Raw genomic sequence first — 19,533 nt, 5'->3', positions numbered from 1 at the left:
TCGTAGAACATTGCATTGAAGGAACTAAATGTGAGCTCTTGTATGCTGCGTCAGTTTAAAGAAGAAGAGAGACTTAACTCCTATATCCGGTACTGGCTTAAGCACATTTTTATTAGGTGACGGTGTCGGGCGTTTTTTCATTCCCTGGTTTAGGTAGATGGAATGCCTACAGCCGAGGAGGTGTCATTACATGCTATAACACTGGTGAAACTTTTAGAAAAATCGTGGTAGATATCGCCAGTTATCGCCACATCGTCGAAGTGTTTTTACAGTATTCAAAAAATTAAAAATGTAATTTCCGCCGTAAGTAAATTAATTACAAATTGATGTAATTCATAAATGTACTGACTGGTTAGGATTCTAAGTTCTTGGACCTTAAAATAGGCGGTAACATGATTTAAATTTTGCTGTAAAGAACAAATGTTTGTGAAACAGGAAATACCTCTGGATGTAATGTTAACCAGTAACTTGAATCAATCTTCCAAGTGGACAGTTCACAAGACGTTCCTCCACAAAAATTTTGTGTGCATTCCACGTGTCCCCCGTCGTAGTCGCGTATCCAGCTCAACTAGGCCTTACTGTTGTAACAATACTTCGTAGTACGTGCCCTGTGTATCACAAAACTCCCCTCTCCTTTTATAATATTCTAAATTGCATGTTTATACTAACATATTCATTTTTTTAAGTTAACCTACTCATGTCCTTTGTTACAATTATTCTGTGCCTAGGTTTTGATTTGGATCGTCGGGTCTTGTATTTGTGTCCAAATATTTTTGTGCCTTTTCCTCAGGGTAAGAGACCAAGTTTCGGTCTCATACAAAACGTCAGTTAAAATTATGATTTAAATCTTTAAGATTTGGTGTAGAGGAGTTGAGAAGATTAAAGATTGTGAACAGAATGGTAGCAAGAATTACACGAATTTAATCTGCTCTAATTTTTTTTTTTTGTAAATGGCCAAATCCGGCAATGCAAGAAGACGATGTCTGTAAATGGACGTGTGACGCGAGAAAATTTTTTGTTTGTTGCACTGAACTTCTCTTTAACGTCGCGGGATTTCCTCCTCGGTCGGTTCGTCTGGCTGCCAGCTGCTCTGAGACTATTCTTGGGTTTATTTCTCCCTTTTCCATGTTTATATTTACGTTATAATTTCTCTCGTTCGAGAATAACTACTCGAAATAAGGTACCTGTTTTTTTTTTACAAAGAACTATGAAACATCTTTTGTTGGATTTGTGTCGCAATTGTACAGTCCCATTGCAGTTATTGTGAATACTTCAAGGATATTTCATACGTGACGAATTTCCGGAATAAGTAAGACCACAGTGGAAGTACAACTTTATTTGTGCTTATACAAACTTTCACACAACTGATGTAAATTGGAAACTGCCTTTCTCGTTCTAACTGGCAAACTATGCTAGACATCATTTAGGCTCCAGATGGCAAGTTAATATTTGACTTCATATAGTTGGAAGCATTTAAATATGTCCCATCTGGCAGTTCCAGTAATCTGATTGGATAGTACACTGTTTGTGAAGTGTCCTCGGTTCAAGTCCCGGTGGGGACGGTTTCTGTAAGTAGGAAACTAATCACGATAGAATAACGGCGCCAAACCCGAGTGTAAATGTAAATACAGTTGTATTATTTTCTAATAATTAAGGAAATTTGTCTGAAATGGTTTTGAGTCATTTACAAAAGGCAGCTTAACAAGAACATAATGCGCAGTGTAGCAGTTCTGACAGCCTTAGAAATAATGGTAATCCGCATTTTCTACGCGAAGATCAGAGTTGCACAAAATTACCACATATGTAATTGACAGAGTCTCCATCATACAATATATTAAAACAAGAGGAATTTTACACGTTCGCTACTCTGACGTGTTTATAACAGCTCAACATCATAAAATCAGTACAGTAGATAATCGTTGGAGAACCGGCTAACACTCAAATACCTCGTAAGATTTGAGGTTTTCACAGCGGTGAGTATGAAGATTTCTGTCTTCTGGGTTGTTGCGCTGTGTAGTCTGGTCGATGTTAACCAACGTTTCAGAGGTCATACTGCCTCCGTCATCAGGGCGATGAGTATGAAGATTTCTGTCTTCTGGGTTATTGCGCTGTGTAGTATGGACCAGACTACACAGCGCAACAACCCAGAAGACAGAAATCTTCACTCAAATACCTCCTCCGTGTTTATTTTACAAATAAAAAAACTGATAGTAATCATAAGATGTGTTGGACGCTGATGTTTTCTGAACAGTCGGTAGCGTAACGCTGTCTGATGTTTCATAAGGAATCTTACCAGCTGCACGTTACTTAACAATGCCGGTTTGATTGGCGAAGTTACACAGAATCGAGTGAGGTGGAAAGATATTTAAGGATATTATGTGATATGTAGATCCTTCTCGAAGGTATCACCACCTTGTCGAAGGCAATCTGCCGGGTGAGGAGGCTTGCGTGCTCAAATGACCCTTAGGGCTATGCCGGCCTGAGCTTCGGCTCATGGTAGGGTCACCCAAGCCGGACAGGTCTAAGGAGATGCGCTAGACTAAGAGTGATACCCTGGTCCTCCAGGTTGGGGGTTGGGTGTAGGGCTAACAACCTTTCACCTTTAAAAAAAATATGTGTTACGAAAAAATCAACCAAGCCTCGGATCAGGACGGACTCTTTGGCACGACCACGGCAATTGAAAAAGGACATGAGATTTGGTACCTGGAACATTAGGAGCCTCTATAGGGCTGGGGCACTGAAATCAGTGTGTAGGGAATTAGGGAATTATAAGTTAGACTTAGTGGCAGTGCAGGAAGTGCGATGGGAGGGGGAGGGCACGATCCCAGTGGACAATTTTACATTTTTCTATGGAAAGGGGAATGACAATCATCAGCTAGGGACGGGTTTTTTTGTTCATAGCAGAATTAGGGCAGCAGTTAAGAGAGTAGAATTTGTTAGTGACAGGTTGTCTTACGTAATTTTGGAAGGACGTTGGTGCGACATCATTGTCCTTAATGTTCATGCCCCAACTGAAGACAAAAGCGATGATATCAAGGATAGCTTTTATGAAGAATTGGAATCAGTATTTGATACATTTGGCAAGTATCACATGAAAATTCTGCTAGGAGATTTCAATGCAAAAATTGGGAGGGAGGATGTCTTCAAACCCACAATAGGCAGCGAGAGTCTCCATGCACTTAGTAATGATAATGGCGTCAGAGCAGTGACCTTCGCTACGTCAAAAGATTTAATTGTAAAAAGTACAAAATTTCCACACCGTGATGTTCATAAATACACTTGGACTTCCCCAGATGGCAGAACACACAATCAAATAGATCATGTTTTAGTAGATAAGAGAAGGCAGACAAATGTAATTGATGTGAGATCATTCAGAGGAGCAGATTGCGACACTGATCATTATCTGGTGGTAGCAAAAGTGAGGGAGCGGCTTTCAGTAAGTAGACGAACTAAACAAAATTTTGACACAGAAAGATTTGATTTGAAAAAATTAAGTGAGGGAGAGGCAAAGGAACAATATCAAGTTGAAATTTCGAATAGGTTTCAAATTTTAGAGACAAATGAGGATAATGAAAGTGTGGACATCAACAGGGAGTGGGAAAATGTCAGAAACTGCATCAAAATTTCAGCAAAAGAGAAACTAGGATACTACAGGAGAAAGCAAAATAAACCGTGGTTTGATGAAGAATGTTCAAAATTAATAGATCGAAGGAAGCAAACAAAATTTCAATGGTTGCAGAACCCAAACAAAACAAATGCGGATAATCTATGTAACGTGAGACGTGAGGCTAGTAGAACCTTTAGGACTAAGAAAAGGGAATACCTGAAGGGCAAAATTGCTGAACTTGAGACAAATAATAAGGAAAAAAACATCAGAGACCTGTACAGAGGCATTAATAACTTTAAGAAAGGATATCAACCCCAGACTAATTTGGTAAAGGATGATAGTGGCAATTTGCTTGCAGATCCAATAAAAATTGTGAATAGGTGGAAAAATTTCTTTAGCGAGCTCTTAAATGTTCATAATACTGGTGATATTAGACAGATTAAAATGCATACAGCTGAACTGTTGGTGCCAGAACCTAGCTTAGATGAAGTGGAACTAGCCATTGGGAAGTTGAAAAGTTATAAATCTCCAGGAATTGATCAGATTCCGGCCGAATTAATTAAAGCAGGTGGCAAAGGGTTGCATATGAGGATCCATAAGCTTATTCAGTTAATTTGGGATAAGGAAGAGATGCCACATCAATGGAAGGAATCCATAATTATTCCTATTTATAAGAAGGGGGACAAGACTGAGTGTGGTAATTACCGAGGAATATCGCTGCTATCAACCTCATACAAAATTCTATCCAACATTCTTTTGGCAAGATTAACCCCATATGCGAATGAAACTATTGGGGATCATCAGTGTGGGTTCAGACGAAACAGATCAACGATTGATCAGATCTTTTGCATTCGTCAGATACTAGAGAAAAAATGGGAGTTCGGTGGGACTGTACATCAGTTATTTATAGATTTCAAAAAAGCCTATGACTCTGTGAAGAGAGAAGTGCTATATAATATTCTTATTGAATTTGGTATACCAAAGAAGCTAGTGGGTCTAATAAAAATGTGCTTAAATGAAACCTGCAGCAAAATTCGAGTAGGTAAATATGTATCTGAGACATTCCTCATCAAGAACGGTCTAAAACAAGGAGATGCTTTGTCTCCCTTGCTCTTTAACTTTGCGCTAGAATACGCCATCAGGAAGGTCCAAGGTAGGCAGGAGGGTTTGCAATTGAACGGGACACATCAGCTATTGGCATATGCTGATGATGTTAATTTATTGGGGGACGATATAAATACAATAAAGAGGAACGCAGAAGTTTTACTAGAGGCTGGTAGACAAGTGGGGCTGGAAGTAAATTCAGAAAAAACTAAGTACATGTTAGTATCTCGTCATCAGAAGACAGGCGGGCAAAATTATCTTAGGGTAGCTAATAAATCCTTTGAAAGGGTTACAAAGTTCAAATATTTGGGAACAACAATAACAAATCAAAATGATACTTGTGAGGAAGTTAGGAGGAGACTAAATTCCGGAAATGCTTGCTACTTCTCAGTCCAAAATATTTTGTCTTCCCGTCTGATTTCTAAGAACCTGAAAATTAAAGTATACAAAACAATAATCTTGCCTGTTGTTTTGTATGGGTGCGAAACATGGTCTCTCACTCAGAGGGAGGAACACAGATTGCAGGTGTTTGAGAATCGGGTGTTGAGGAGGATATTTGGGCCTAAGAGGGAAGACGATGGGGCGTGGAGAAAACTGCACAATGACGAGCTTAAAAATCTGTACTGCTCCCCCAGTATTGTGAGGGTGATTAAGTCGAGAAGAGTGAGATGGGCGGGACATGTAGCGCGCATGGATGGGACAAGAGGTGTGCACCGGGTACTGGTTGGGAAACCTGAAGGGAAGAGACCGCTGGGGAGACCTAGACGTAGATGGGAGGATAATCTCAGGCGGGATCTATCCGAGATAGGAGTTGAAGGAAACTGGATTTTGTTGGCCCAGGACAGGGTCCGGTGGAGGGCTTTGGTTAATTCGGTGATGAACCTTCGGGTTCGGTAAGCCATCTAGTTAGTTAGTTATGTGATATGTAGATGCTGATAACGTCAAGTTTTCAGTAATATCGACGGCTTCCTCCAAGACAAATCTAATTTACGTTTTGAAAAATGTGCTTATAGCAATGTTGTTATTGTTGACATGCTTTGCCTGTGTACTTTTTAAATTTTCTTCTCTGTACATTTTCCGTTCTTGTATTGCATGCTTCTTTGATTTATGTGTTCGTCATGACACCAAGCACTTGAGTGTTAAATGTTGTTGGCAAGCTCGAAAATTGTGTCATTGTCATATTATGTGGATACAACACACACACACCATGAATAATTTAACTGAATTATTGTGTGGTTCTCATGGATTTAGTCTGTTTAGACTGGACGGAGAATCTGCTTACTGGGCCTCTGTCTTCACAAGAAAACACATGAAAATCTGGTCATCCATCCCCGCCCCTTGCAGTTTAAAACAGGGTGCCGAGGAGAATATTTTGACGTAAGAAGGGTGTAATGGCAGGAGGCTGCAGAAGATTCCACAATGAAGAGCCCTGTAATTAGTATAGTTCAATAAAGGTTAATTTGATGGGCGAGGTTTGTAGCACGCACGAGAAAAATGACGAATGTTTGCAGAATTTTGATTGGAAGGCCTAAAGGGAATGGATTACTCGGAAGACACATGCGGGAGGATAATATTAAAATTATCTTAAGGAAATAGTGTGTGGAATGCTTGTAGCAGTTTCCTCATGCTTGGCTGTTGAGGTCTTGTGGACTGTGCCCTTGTCACCACAGCGTGGCGCGCCGTCAGGGGCCTCGGACGGTTGGGAAGGCCTCCGGGTAGGGGTGTAGTTGAGAATATACTGAATAAGCAAGCAGTTGCGAGCAGACTATGTGAGGGGTGGCCAAGCATTTGGACGGGGGCTGACATTTCTTCCACGATATGTTACACAGGGCCTCGGACTTGGGAGGACGATGGAGAAAATTGCATAATGAGGAGGTTCGTAAATTATGATCTGCAACTTGTGTTATTGAGATCAAACTGGAAAATGTAGATGATAAATGCAAACCAAATTTTTATTAGTAAAATTGAATGTAAGACTCGATACTGGCGTTATCATGATGATATAAGTTGCAAAATGTTTTCCATGAACCAAACAAGGTGATTCAGAATTTAAATTTTGTTGAAATTGGTATATTTGAACAAAATTTCTCAGGAATCCCCCTTATAAATTTACAGGGGCCGCGGGTTAAAAATCCCTGACCGAAGACTTACTTAGGTGACATTTCAGACTGTTGCTGACAGCTGCGGGCAAAATATATCATGCCGGCATTTAAACGTTCCAGTCATATTGAAGATGCTTGTATTATATACTACAGTGTTACTTAAACATGAAGTTTAAACTTTCCACTAAGCGCAGGACAAACTGTAATTTACATACCGTAAACTTTGAAATCCTATCCATGTTGTTTGTCATGTTCTGCTTTGTTAAAGCGACTAACATTTTCGTTGCGTGATAGAAGAGTGGAGTGTATAAGGCACTTGTCTGTCACACTAAGGGAAGACGCTATTCAGCAGCCAGATAATTTCGACACAGTGCTGTACATAGGATTTTATAGTATAATGCGCCGTATGATATTGGAAGTTTTCAACACGGCTAAACACATTGGAAACTGTATACTAGTCGTGCGTTATGGTAGGATCTGATCCATTTTCCATTTGTACAGGAATATTACGAAGTTTTGCCGCTGGGATGGTGACAAATTGATCTTCAGGTGGGAATTTCAGGTTTGCGCGTCTTGAAAGACGTTGCGCTGTAATCTGGTAGAAGTTTACCGACGTTTCAGAGGTGTTTTCTGCCACCATCATTAGGTTGACGGTTGCTGATAGCCACTATCAGTGTAACTGTTATTAGTGCTGCCTATACAGTGGACTTGTGTCGGTCAAGTGGAGCTACGTCAGTACAAGTGACAAATAGTCACATGGGAACATGTGTGAAGCCTAAATAAGATATGTACAGGCCTCTGCTGCCATACAGCTGTATCTATACACCACTCTTCAAGATAAAATTTTGTGACATTGTATTGTATAATTTATCATACGTCGTTACTTGTTCTTCACTTGAAGGCTTTGTGCATGATTCCATATCCGGCTGTTATCGTCAGTGAGGTTATGTGACTGTTTTGATAACTTTTGTATGTTTGGTCATCGGTAACAGCCTACGAACGACCTGATAGCGTCACTACGTCAGTGTCCGAAGTGCTTGCCCCAGACATTACTGGTTGAGCATTGACGGAAACAGTGGCTGTTTATGGACTGTCCAAGCCATCTGTCTCATATATTGTTAATGTACTGTGGTGCGTACGTGTGTGTGTGGCCGGGCTTGTTGTAAGAGTGAGCGTAAGTGTAAGACTGCCCAAGTTTATAAGGCAGTTTTACCATCTTCATCTACCATTGCGATTCTGTGTATGTCGCTGGGTTGTTCGAATCACTTTATCCCTCTAGCGTCAGTGGGTAAGTAACTACATAATGGAAATGTTACGTGTTTAATGTCTGCTGTCACATCTACAGGTCTGCAATAGTGCTGGTAGTTAGAAGACGAATTCGGAAACGAATATGGGCTATGAGTACACAGTTTTGTAAAGCCAGGACCTTATTTATTTCTTTTCGGAACGTAATACGATGATATTTGAACCTGACTCTTGTGAGAGTTAAAATTTGAATCTGCTTATTTCTGTCGTAAGAATGAACCAACATCTGTAGAACTTGAATGTTGTATTTTAAAGTTGTTTTTGTATTTTCGGTTTAAGTAAAACATCGCCCCCTTGCTGATTATTTTAAACTGAAAGGGCTTAATTAGATCAATTTGTTTAAACAAAAATTGGAAAAATTAAAAATATTGAAAGCATACCACTTGGCCAGTTGCTCATAACTTTTGCTTTCTGAGTATTGTGCTTTGTGAGTTTAGTTTTTGCTAAACATTTTTACATTTTGCTCTTGTACGTGACCACAGAGTTATTTCCTATTGCGGTACTTCAGCTTCCATTTCCTCGTACTGTTGACTTGCATAATCTCGTTGATAATAATGTAATTTCTGTGACAGGATACCGAATAGACGTGCTGGTTCCTGGCAGAGTGTGTTACTTTCTGTTAATACCATGCCCAAAACGACTTTGGAGCCAAACGAGTTCCCTAATCAGACAGAAACTGGATCTCATTCCGTACGTTTAAATTACAGCGAGATGGCCGTTTATCTCAATTTAGTGGCTATATTAATGCGTGGAGCCTTACTGCCATTACGCTCTGGTGATTACAGCTGAAATTTTGTGTTCGGGAGATTTGCATTCTCTTCTCTTTGTCAACTGCGTTGTGTTTCAGTCTGCCATTTTAGGTTCTCATGGCGACGATCATGAAGGTGGCCGTCTTCTGGGACGTTACATGGATGTTACAGAGGAGCTTACTGCCTCAATTGCTCTGATGATTGAAGCGATAAGCGCCTCTGAAACGTCTGTTAGTAGGCCTGTTTAGCGTATCAACGTGTGACGATGTCCTACACAGCCTAGGTTGTGACGTCTGACCCGAACACAGGGAGTGCTCTGAAGCAGAAGTTGTGGAAGTCTGAAATATGCTGCAGTAGGACAGTCGTAACTGATTTTGCGGATCTCGTAGAAGTATATAAGATATAAGTTGTAAATTTTATTCCTTACTTCGCTACACTAGGGTTGAGATCAAGGAGAAGCTGTTTTTTTAAAGAATGTGCAGGAAGAACATAAAATTACAATGAAATATGTAATGACAAATGTCAAAACAATTTTTAGTTGGTCATTCCACATAAATGTCCAAAGTTTGTTGATAAATTCAAATATCTTTGTCTTTGAATATGTGCCTAAAGGAAGTTATATTTAACATTGCTCACTCATACTTCAGGTTGCGTACTGTCTGACGTCCACAGACTGCACTTTACAAGTCCCGCGTGTTTATGATCCAAATAAGTTGGAAATTCGTAAAACATATGCGTCCTACACGGTTACTTAGCAGACACGTTTTAATATCGTTTTGTTTCTTTTCCATTTCTCCGGTCCTTTCCCTTGCTTCCGTCGCTTTGTTGCTTATAGTAATTCGTTAAGGTTTCCTGCACGTATTTTGTCCGTGGTAGGACTTAATTAGTTTCCATTTTGTTTTAGAATAATGTTAATTTTCATATTAAAGGAAATACAGTATTAGAAAACATGAAATACTGAAGCCAAAACATTTTAAACATCTAAGTGGACTGCAAAATTTGAAGCTTTCACAGCGTTGTCAGCCGTGTCGACACGGCTGATAACCCGGAAGTCATCGTATCGAAATAGACTGTTTTCCGTTGAAGTCTAGTTTTTCCTTTCATATTTTTAACAGTTTCCGTTTCTTGGGAATAATTGTACATTGTATTCGCTCTGTATTCGCAGATCGTAAGAAATTATTCACAAGCAGACGTTCATTCGACCCTGGTTTCTTTTTGGACAGGTTTTGCATTCAGGCGAAGTTAAGTCCTAATTGACTAATTTTTACCAAAGAGTTCCATTAATTCAACAAAACTTACAAAGGATTTTGAGACTAAGAGAGGTGATAGACAGATTTGGTGACCGTAACGTCTAACGAGCGAATAGTTACAAGAACTTATTTACATTCGCACCTCGTATGTTTTAAGCTTTGGGGTTTGGCGGGCCATTTTGTATTCATTCTGTTCCTTCATCAGCTGAGCGACTTAACGTATTTTAAAGAAAGAGCATGAGCATTGGAGCTTGTTGCCTCATGTAGTTACCGCAACAAATTAAATAGGCCACTGCTTCAGTCGCTTAATTTTGCATAAATGGAAATTTCTACACTCGTAGCGCACGGAATGAGTGAATAGACAGATCGAATAATGGTGTGTTCAGTATTAATACCGACGAAACTTAACTACGACAAGGAAGTGCTCCTCTAGAAGACTCCAGCAAGCTTTTTAAGTTTTCGCTATCCTTCGACATGCTTCGCGTGTTTTCCTTGTGACCACTGAAGTTTATGTTTTGACTGACTCGGTATTCAGTAATGTAGCCCCCCTGCTGTCTTTCTGACCTTTAAAATGTACGTACTATGTCAAAGAAAACATGAATTCCTCGTTCCTTTAGCACGTAGGAATTTTTTCGCTTGACTTTTTTCTCGTTGTATAAATGAGTGAACATTATTATGTTCGTTTTACAGCTTCTGTTATTTGTAAGACTCGTGATTCTTATATGATCACATTTCTATAGTCTACGGGTAAGTAGAAAAAGCGATTAATTGCGTATTGTGGTCCCTCTGCATTTTTTATCTCTGCTGTTTGTGCTAACTTGATCCGCTTATCAAATCGTCGTTGATGTATAATCGAATAATATTTGTTGAAGAGTACGAACGTGTAACTCATCAGGGTACAATTTCCTCGTGAAATATTCGGGTTAGTCCATTTCTCAGACGCACTCTTTATTTCCATAGTGTGAGAGGCCAAGGTTCATACGCGTGTGAACCTTCGTTGTTGTGAGTGAGGTGAGTCACTGACGAAGAAATGAAGGAACTAGCAGCTGAGTATGTACTTGATTTTACAGTATTTGTTGAATGGACATCAGTTGCACTTGCCACTAATGTGTACGAATAGTTTAATGTGCTAGTGTCTGACGGGCGAAGTGAAAAATGGCCCCTGTTCTTGCTGGTTGTGTGTTGATGTTGCCAGTTAAAGTGTTTTGTTGCCCCGAGCTAAGAATCTGTCATGCTGTTGTACGAAACAGCTTACGTTATATATCGACTGCCAACACGAGCGAGCCACCAGATTTCAAGTGGGCCACAGCTTCTCTTTTGTCTAACAGTTTCGAATTTTTCTTTTATTAAACCAGCGTATTAGTGAAGCGGTAACACTAGACTTTGCTGCACTCAGTTCGAATCTCGACGAACTGTTGGTTTGCGTTGTAAATGGTAGACCTTCATCCTGTATTTGTTTTACATTGGTGACGTTTTCGCTGAAGCATGGAAACCATATAATATACAAATGTGACTCGACGGAAATTGCTCTGTTTGTAAACATGCCACTTTAACGCGACAGTGAATTAGAATGATAAATGTGTTGCGATGGATTTTCTGCCCGCGTCCTTGTTTGTGGGTAAGCCATGTCAGCTGAACTTTTTGTAACCGAAGGAATGCGGATTGATATTCTTCGTATGTGGAGAACAAAGACAATTAGAAAATAGCAGCTGTTCCCATTGGGCTGTTTGTCTTTTTTCCCGAAAACTCCATTACCATGATGAAACTTTTATTTTTAAGTTTTATTTGCTTTTTTGTCATTGTCATCCGTATTACCGAATGCCCTTGTACTGACTGTCTGTCTTACAATTAGCATAGTTACCGTTAATGCATTAAATTGGTTGCTTTGCAATCAGTTGCTTCAGAATAAATATGATGAATGACTTAGCTTCGGTAAGTGTTTATATACGAAATTTTGTTATAGATGTGTCCCACCAAAACTCGACCTCCGTTTGAAGAGAGGCTGGCGCGTCGCTGTTAATATTTATTAACGATGTTGCAGGCGTATCAGTTTCATTGATTGCGTGTGGGCATGGGATTAGACAGGAAGCAGTTGTTGCGCAGTTTCAACATTTGAAGAAACTCGGTGAGATTAAGATAATCCTTGGGATAGCATGCACTGATATTCAGTCCGTGTACCCGAATTAAGTTCATAGTGCCTACGTGACGGAATCGAAGTGTTGCTCGCTTACGTGCAGTTCCCAATAATGAGAAGATGGTCACGAATTATTCTGTCTAGTGGCAAGTCTGTAAAGCTTTACCGAACAGGTAGTGAATTTGAAATGATGTCCAAGTTTCTTATTAATAACACTAACATGAAAGTACAGTGGTCTGGGCGTTTCTGTGCGCTGGGAAATAGTATTTAGTATGGGCAGTATAGCTCAGTCAGTATAGTGACTAGCTACGGGCTGGACGACCGGGGTTCGATCCCCGATGGGGGCAGGATTTTTCCTCTAGCCTCTGCGTCCAGACCGGCTCTGGGGCCCACCCAGCCTCCTCTACAATGGGTACCGGGGTCCTTTCCCGGGGGTAAAGCCGGCCGGGGCGTGATGCTGACCACTCACCCCCATCTAGTGCCGAGGTCAAGGAAGAGAGGAGCTATACCTCCTCTCACCCCAAACGCCTACATGGCGTATAGTGGGACAAACTTTACTTTACTTTACTTATGGGCAGTTTGTGATTTCTTATCTGCTACCCCTCCCGCCCCTCTGATTACCTTGCTTGTTACTTGTAATGGATGCTGAGTGCACAGATTCTCCCCTACTACAGTAGGCCTATGCCGTTTGGATCTGATGAATCATCGCCCTGATGACGGAGGCAGTGTGACCTCTGAAACGTTGGTTAACATCGACCAGACTATACAGCGCAACAACCCAGAAGACAGAAATCTTCAAACTCACCGCTGTGAAAACCTCATCGCCCTGATGACGGAGGCAGTATGACCTCTGAAACGTTGGTGAACATCGACCAGACTACACAGCGCAACAACACAGAAGACAGAAATCTTCATACTCGTCGCCCTGATGACGGAGGCAGTATGACCTCTGAAACGTTGGTAAACATCGACCAGACTACACGGCGCAACAACCCAGAAGACAGAAATCTTCATACTCATCGCCCTGATGATGGAGGCAGTATGACCTCTGAAACGTTGGTTAACATCGACCAGTCTACACAGCGCAACAACCCAGAAGACAAAAAACTTCAGTCCTGGTATTATCGCAGCTTCAGGAAAGTCTTTTGAACTTTTGAGACAAATAATAAGGCACGAAGGTCATAAATATGTTTCACTAAACTCCTCCACCAAAGCAGTTTCGAGAATGGTAATTTTTGTTGTCTAGTTCCTTAATTCTTTACTTATCATTCATGTACATGACTTTTGAGTCACTCGACATTATTTCGAAATGTTCAAACCAGTAGCAAGGCCACTTTCGTTGCAAGGAAATGGCCGAAGAAGCATTTTCGTTGGTTGTATTTGCTCATTGCATCGTGGCTGCAAACGTTCCGCATACAGACCTGATGACTAAATGGAAAATACGAACGGTTCATTTCTCCAGAGAACTTCATGCAGAAGTGAATATTTGAACGTAAGAGCAAGTGACAGGAAGTTGTAGAATATAGCATACTGAAGAGCTTCGTTATTTGTTCTCTTCAGTGATGTTTTAACACGTCAAGTAGGATGAAGTGCTCGAGCCTGTAGCATACCTGGGGGAGATGATAAAAGTGTATCAAATGTTTGCAAAGCCTGAAGAGAAGAAACAGCTCGGAAACCTATGCGTAGATGAGAGGATAATATTAAAATTGATCTTAATGAAAACGTTTGACCAGGTTGTTGTGAAAACTGGTTCCATACAAGACGTACATTTCTTGACTAGATGAGAAACTGTTAGATTTTCAAGAAATTTGTTTAATTTAGTTGCATCATACATTGTGACGAAGTGATGTTGGTAAAACCACGAACTTATTTCCATGCATCATCTGGTATTGTTAGGGTAGTGGTCTAGGATGTTAAGACGGATATGGTATGACGTCGAGATGGGGAAAACAAGGATTGCGTACAGAATTGTGATAGTGAAACTTGACCGAAAAACGTTGGGAGGATAGATAACATTTACACTGATCTTGGGGAAACGACTGTGACGATGAAAAGTGTTTGTTATTGACTCAGTATCATGTCCAGTGGTGGGCTTTGGTTTTAGCGAGTTGAACGAACGAGAGGACTTAACTGTAACACTATTCCGATTGGTAGTGCCCATTTGTCCTTCCTAACAATGTCGGAGTCAGGTTGTTTCTGAACCATTGCTTGAGGAATGTTCGTGGTGTTCCAGTGAGATATGAGAATACATTTTGAATATATTATCTCAGTATGTTATTATGTATACGTTTTGTATGCATTTAATTGTGTCATGCGTGTTATATTACTGTTAATCTCCCATTCCTTGTTCTAAACACCCTGTTAAAGATCACAGTGATTATCGTTCTACTGCGTTCGGAGTGTGACCACACGGTTGAACTCGTAAAACCACGTGCTAACATCCATTTGAGGGTAAAGGGCCTTGAAATTGTCATTAACATATAGCTGAATTCACTGCAGAGAATCTGCAATTAGCATGCATAATGTACTGTAAATATATTAAAGACCTGGATGTGAAATATTTGATGTCTTACAGCTTACGTAAGGTAGCGAGGATCTGTCAATAAGTGACCAGTGTTCAATTTGAGATCAATTCACTCCACTTATTTTCTTAACACGCGTGCTTTGTTAGTGTTTGACGTTGGGCTATGACGTTTTCATGCCGTTTAGTGGCCACACTTTCCATCGTTAACTCATCTTCAGTAACACATCTGGTTAGACATTGTTTCTAAATGAAAATAAAGAACTCAGTTTGTATATTGTCCAAAATTCTCTTTGTACATGGAGGTAGACTTAAGAGACAACACAGGACTCAAAAGTACCATTTCAGTTTGGTACAAGGAAGACTTTCCAGAGCAGCGTAAGGAATAAATGACTGTGGTAATTATCAACTGCACACAAAATTGTATCTATATGTACTTTGTAGTGGTACAGTCTTTGAAGGACTTTTGAAGGAAGCTTTTTGGTAGGAGTCCTTGAACGGAGGTTCAGCCCGTCGGAATGCCTGTACCTACACAGGACAGCACAACACAAAGACGGGGACAAACATCCATGCCTTGAGCGGGATTCGAAACCAGCGTTCGAGAGACCAGTCCCCCCCTCCCTCCCCCGGACCACGTGGTCACTTTGACCGGAAAATGTTTATCTTCATCCAAACGAAATTACTGGGGATCGCCCCATGTAGATGTAAAAGCACACACGGCTATTTTTTTGTACATAAAGGTGTTTTCATTTTGAGAATTCTAACTTGTTTGGTATAATCGATGGGTGAAACATGAAATTTAACGTATGTTTTTTCGTCGTCCTAGTAATTCTTCAGCAGTTGCAGGCTTTGAATAGACAAGGTTTATAATCGCCCACAACGGTAGCATGCATTGAAATTTTTGTGGAAAGTGGTTGTATGATGTTCGTGTGCTGAAGTTCACACTGGCGAGGTGATCCGTCTTGCTTGGGGGGTGGAGGTGGGGGGTGCTTGATCGGTTTCTCTTGAAGCCGTAGTGTCTGGGATTACATCGATTTTAAACAGTTGCACCGGTCACCCTTCCTTCCAGAAATACTGGTGCAGTAACGCTTTGTAGAAAGTTGTAGAGGTTGAAGGTTCCCACTCCAAAAACATTTTCACTTAATTACTCATACATTTTCGTGCTTTTTTGACGTTTTCTGCAATGTACTGTGAATTTGTAAGAAGATAGACGCGTTTAAAACGATATATTTGCTGTTTGATACTCTGCGTACGGAATTGCAGGAAGATGACGTAGTTACTACTGTGTTACTAATAATTTGACGTGTCTACATATCCACAATTCCAGGTACACCAACTAAGCTTAAGCTGAACAGCACAAGGTAATGGTTAGGTTTCAGTAGTATCTTTCATTGTAAGGTGTAAATCTCTTCTGAAATGGATTCTTATACAAACAAGCTCAAGGAAAGTCAACACGCATTAGACTCCACGTGAACTGTATGTTTCGTCCTTGGAGGTACCACTCCCTGTTCTCGGCAGTCGGGTGCCTCCGTAAGTCAGAGAGGTCTTGCATCAGATGTGGTTTGTTCTCTGTTCGAATAGTAAACGAGACGTGAAACTATAGGAAATTCAAGCTCTGTCGCTGCGTTTGGGAGATAGCGTCCTGAAATACCTTCGACACAGTCGATTTCACCATAGACGATTTTGTGCAGCAATTCGTCCCGTTTGCTGAGTACCGTTTAATTTATTTTGATTTTTTCAAGTGTTCGTCTATCTGAAAATACGTAGAAACATTGTAATGTATACTTTTAATCTCCTCCCCTGCTTCCTATATTGTACGACCTTATTCCTTAGGCATTCAGTTGTAGAGCTCGGAAATTAACGATTGTAAAATTACTTTCGCGAAGATATTAATTGCTTTTTAAATTCGCGAAATAGTTGCTATTATACAGTTCAGAATCTATCTTCCCGTCTCTTGTGTATAAAAACCACTGATTTAAATATACAGAACTGCAATCTTATGCGCTGTTTAATTAAGGTAATGAAACTTGGTATGTCGTTTGGGACTACGGTACCGAAGTAGAAAGGTCGGTTGTAGGACAGGCAAATGCCTGACGTGGACTTCGTGAATCGCCTGTCTTTAGAAAATCATTTATATATTGTTTGAATATAAATATTGATTACTTTAAATTAATGAGGAAGGTGTAGTCGTGGACTATTAAAATAATGCCGCAGCACGTTCATGTTGATAAGAAAGAACGCCACGATTTAAGATAGCTATTGAATCCTCCCTTGGCGATAAGCATGTCGTCAGCATCTCTTCGTTATCAGCTAACGTTTAATGCTTGACTTATGCCACGAGGACTGCTTTAATTTTTCTTAGTTACCATCCGGTCTGTTGTAGGATTTGAGGTTTTCACGGCGGTGAGTATGAATATGGCTGTCTTCTGGGTTGTTGCGCCTTGTAGTCTGGTAGAAGTTTACCGACGTTTCAGAGGTGCTTACTGCTCCTATCATCAGGGCGATGAGTAAGCCGAAAGCTCGAGAATGCGGGTGAAAAACTAGGACCATACCGGACCAGGTGGAAACCCATTCCACATATTTCATTTCCTGTCCACTCCCATGTTTCTGTGTTTGTCACTCTTTTCACCCTCCCCTCCTGGCCAGTCTTCCGCCCCTCTTCCCTCCCCCGTTGACTCCGTTGCTCTGTCCGCCCTCATCAATTGTTCCGGCCTGGTTTCGATCTGGGCCGGCCTGATCCTACTTTTTCGCTATCGACTTACCCATCGCCTAGATGGTGGAGGAAGTAGGCACCTCTGAAACGTCGGTCAAATTCTGCGAGGCTACACAGCGCAATATCCCAAAAGGCTGACATCTTCAACTGCTTTTATGACAGTGTATTAGACTGTTGGCAATTCCGTAATTCAAGCAGTGATTTTTAATAACACAATTAACATTTCTACCGCAGTGATTGTTGTAGTTGTAGCAATTTTAGTTGTTTTTGTTACAAATCATTTGTAAATAATGTGTATGTCAGAGGTCTTAGATTTTCAGTATTAATATTCGTGTTTATAGACTGATACGTATGGCGGGGGTTGGAGATGGTTGTATATATTTCTGAACGCTTCTATTTTGTTAAAGAAAGTAACTTGTGATTATAGTATAATTACCTGATAATAGAATGGTTGTTAGTTGTGACTGAGAACCTGAAGTTGGCTGAAAATAATACCACTCGTTAAATAAAGTTTTCTATAATATTGTGCCTCTTGACACCGTCCAGTTTATAACACAAGTATTCATTCAGTAATCAACATACTTTCATTACACATCAATTAATAATTTGTAATTGATGTGGAATACAGGTTTGTTGGTATATTGAATGAATCATTATAAACTAATGTTAAAATTTCCTGTAGCACACACAATCTTCCAAATGATGGCGTAGGCTTGAAAGATGAGTAAATGCGAAAATGTTACGCGATCGGGCAATAAGAAACTTTGTTTAATTTTCTGTGTCAGTAATTTCGCCATACTGCAATACGCCCAGTCATTTACCACGGAGAACGTCTCGGCGCTGACGTCTTTCTGTAATGTTAGGGAGCTACTTGATTAATTCCTCTGCCGAACCATTTTTCGTCAGTGTTGACAGAGGGATACTGGAACAGTAGAATCGCTTCCTTCCTATCATTTTCACAGGACATAATCGTACATTCTTCCCACACAGGTCTGTATAATCTCTTAGTTCATGTAGCGTTGTCAGACAACAAACCAGCCTTTAATTCGTGTTCAACTGATTTTGAAACACTTCGTGTCTTGATTACAGTTTCAAGCCCCTTGATCATGCGGCAACTTCTTCGACACGTAAGTGAGGTAGGCCGTATAAACACGTACTTTACAGGCGTCCTGACGCTCTGTTGCGTAAATTGTTTTGACATATGAAATGTAACTGCTCAGATTGTTTGTCGTATGTAATTATCCCTTTGATACTGGGTGAGAGAGGTCTAACCTTCTTATCGAACAAGACGATTCAGTTTCCAATGGCTGTTGGCAGCATGCACATTTTTCACTGACAAATGGCGATGTAATATTAGGGCGGTGATACATTTAAATGGCAGAGATGTGGTTAGGGGAAGACTGAAAAACTAGTACAGGTCGCATGTGAGCACTTCAAAACCAGTGGTAATTATATGTACCACCTTTTAAACAATCATGAACTCTTAGTGTATGTGTTTCCTATGCACAGTAAACAACATTGAGCAACTGTTCTTTATAATGGCGGCGTGTTGTGTTTTAATTGAGGCTAAGAATTGCATTTTTAATTTTGTTTAGACGAGCTATAGGTTCAGTGGGTTAGAGCACAGGTTATATTGCTTGATTTAGAGACGACTGCAGAAGAAACATTAGCAGACGCGCTTACGTTTTTGAGTTTCCATTATTGTGCGTTCTTCGCACAGAGTTTTGGAATGGAACGCGTATGGAAGGGTTCGTGTTCGTCCATCCTCGTGGTTGTAATTTTTATTCTTGGAACTTTTGAACTTGTTTGGAATAAATCGATATTGTTATTCCGACGAATTTGTTTATTTTTTCGATTCGGTATAAACCATATTTTACATAAAATTTAAATATAACCTATTGATTAAAATTGTATGCATGAAAGATGTGTGTGTGCGTGTATATATATATAAGTATATGACATAAATATGTTAGGTCTCTCTGCGATTTAAATCTTTAAAATAATTTTATACAATTTTCGTCGTGAAAGAAATATGGCTCTTTGATGGT

General features: G+C 40.2%; 1 protein-coding gene across 7 annotated transcripts in view; it reads left to right on the top strand.

The window, feature by feature from the left end:
- Nucleotides 1–19,533, top strand: part of S6kII (Ribosomal protein S6 kinase II) — a 155,195-nt gene that overhangs the window by 22,179 nt on the left and 113,483 nt on the right. Inside the window, exon 1 of one of the 7 annotated variants that reach the window (XM_022082546.2) lies at nt 7,893–8,101. The exons of the other annotated variants lie outside the window; for them this stretch is intronic. The gene's annotated coding sequence lies outside the window, so the exon portion shown is untranslated. Of the gene's footprint in view, nt 1–7,892; nt 8,102–19,533 lie in introns of those variants that run through there. 7 annotated transcript variants of the gene reach the window in all.

The sequence above is a fragment of the Zootermopsis nevadensis genome, unplaced genomic scaffold (genome assembly GCF_977971745.1).
Source record: "Zootermopsis nevadensis isolate Lab colony 2312 unplaced genomic scaffold, Znev_1.0 Znev_ptg000061l, whole genome shotgun sequence".
Taxonomy (NCBI): domain Eukaryota; kingdom Metazoa; phylum Arthropoda; class Insecta; order Blattodea; family Termopsidae; genus Zootermopsis; species Zootermopsis nevadensis.
Note: the sequence above shows the minus strand (reverse complement) of the source record. Positions and strands in the feature narration are given on the sequence as shown.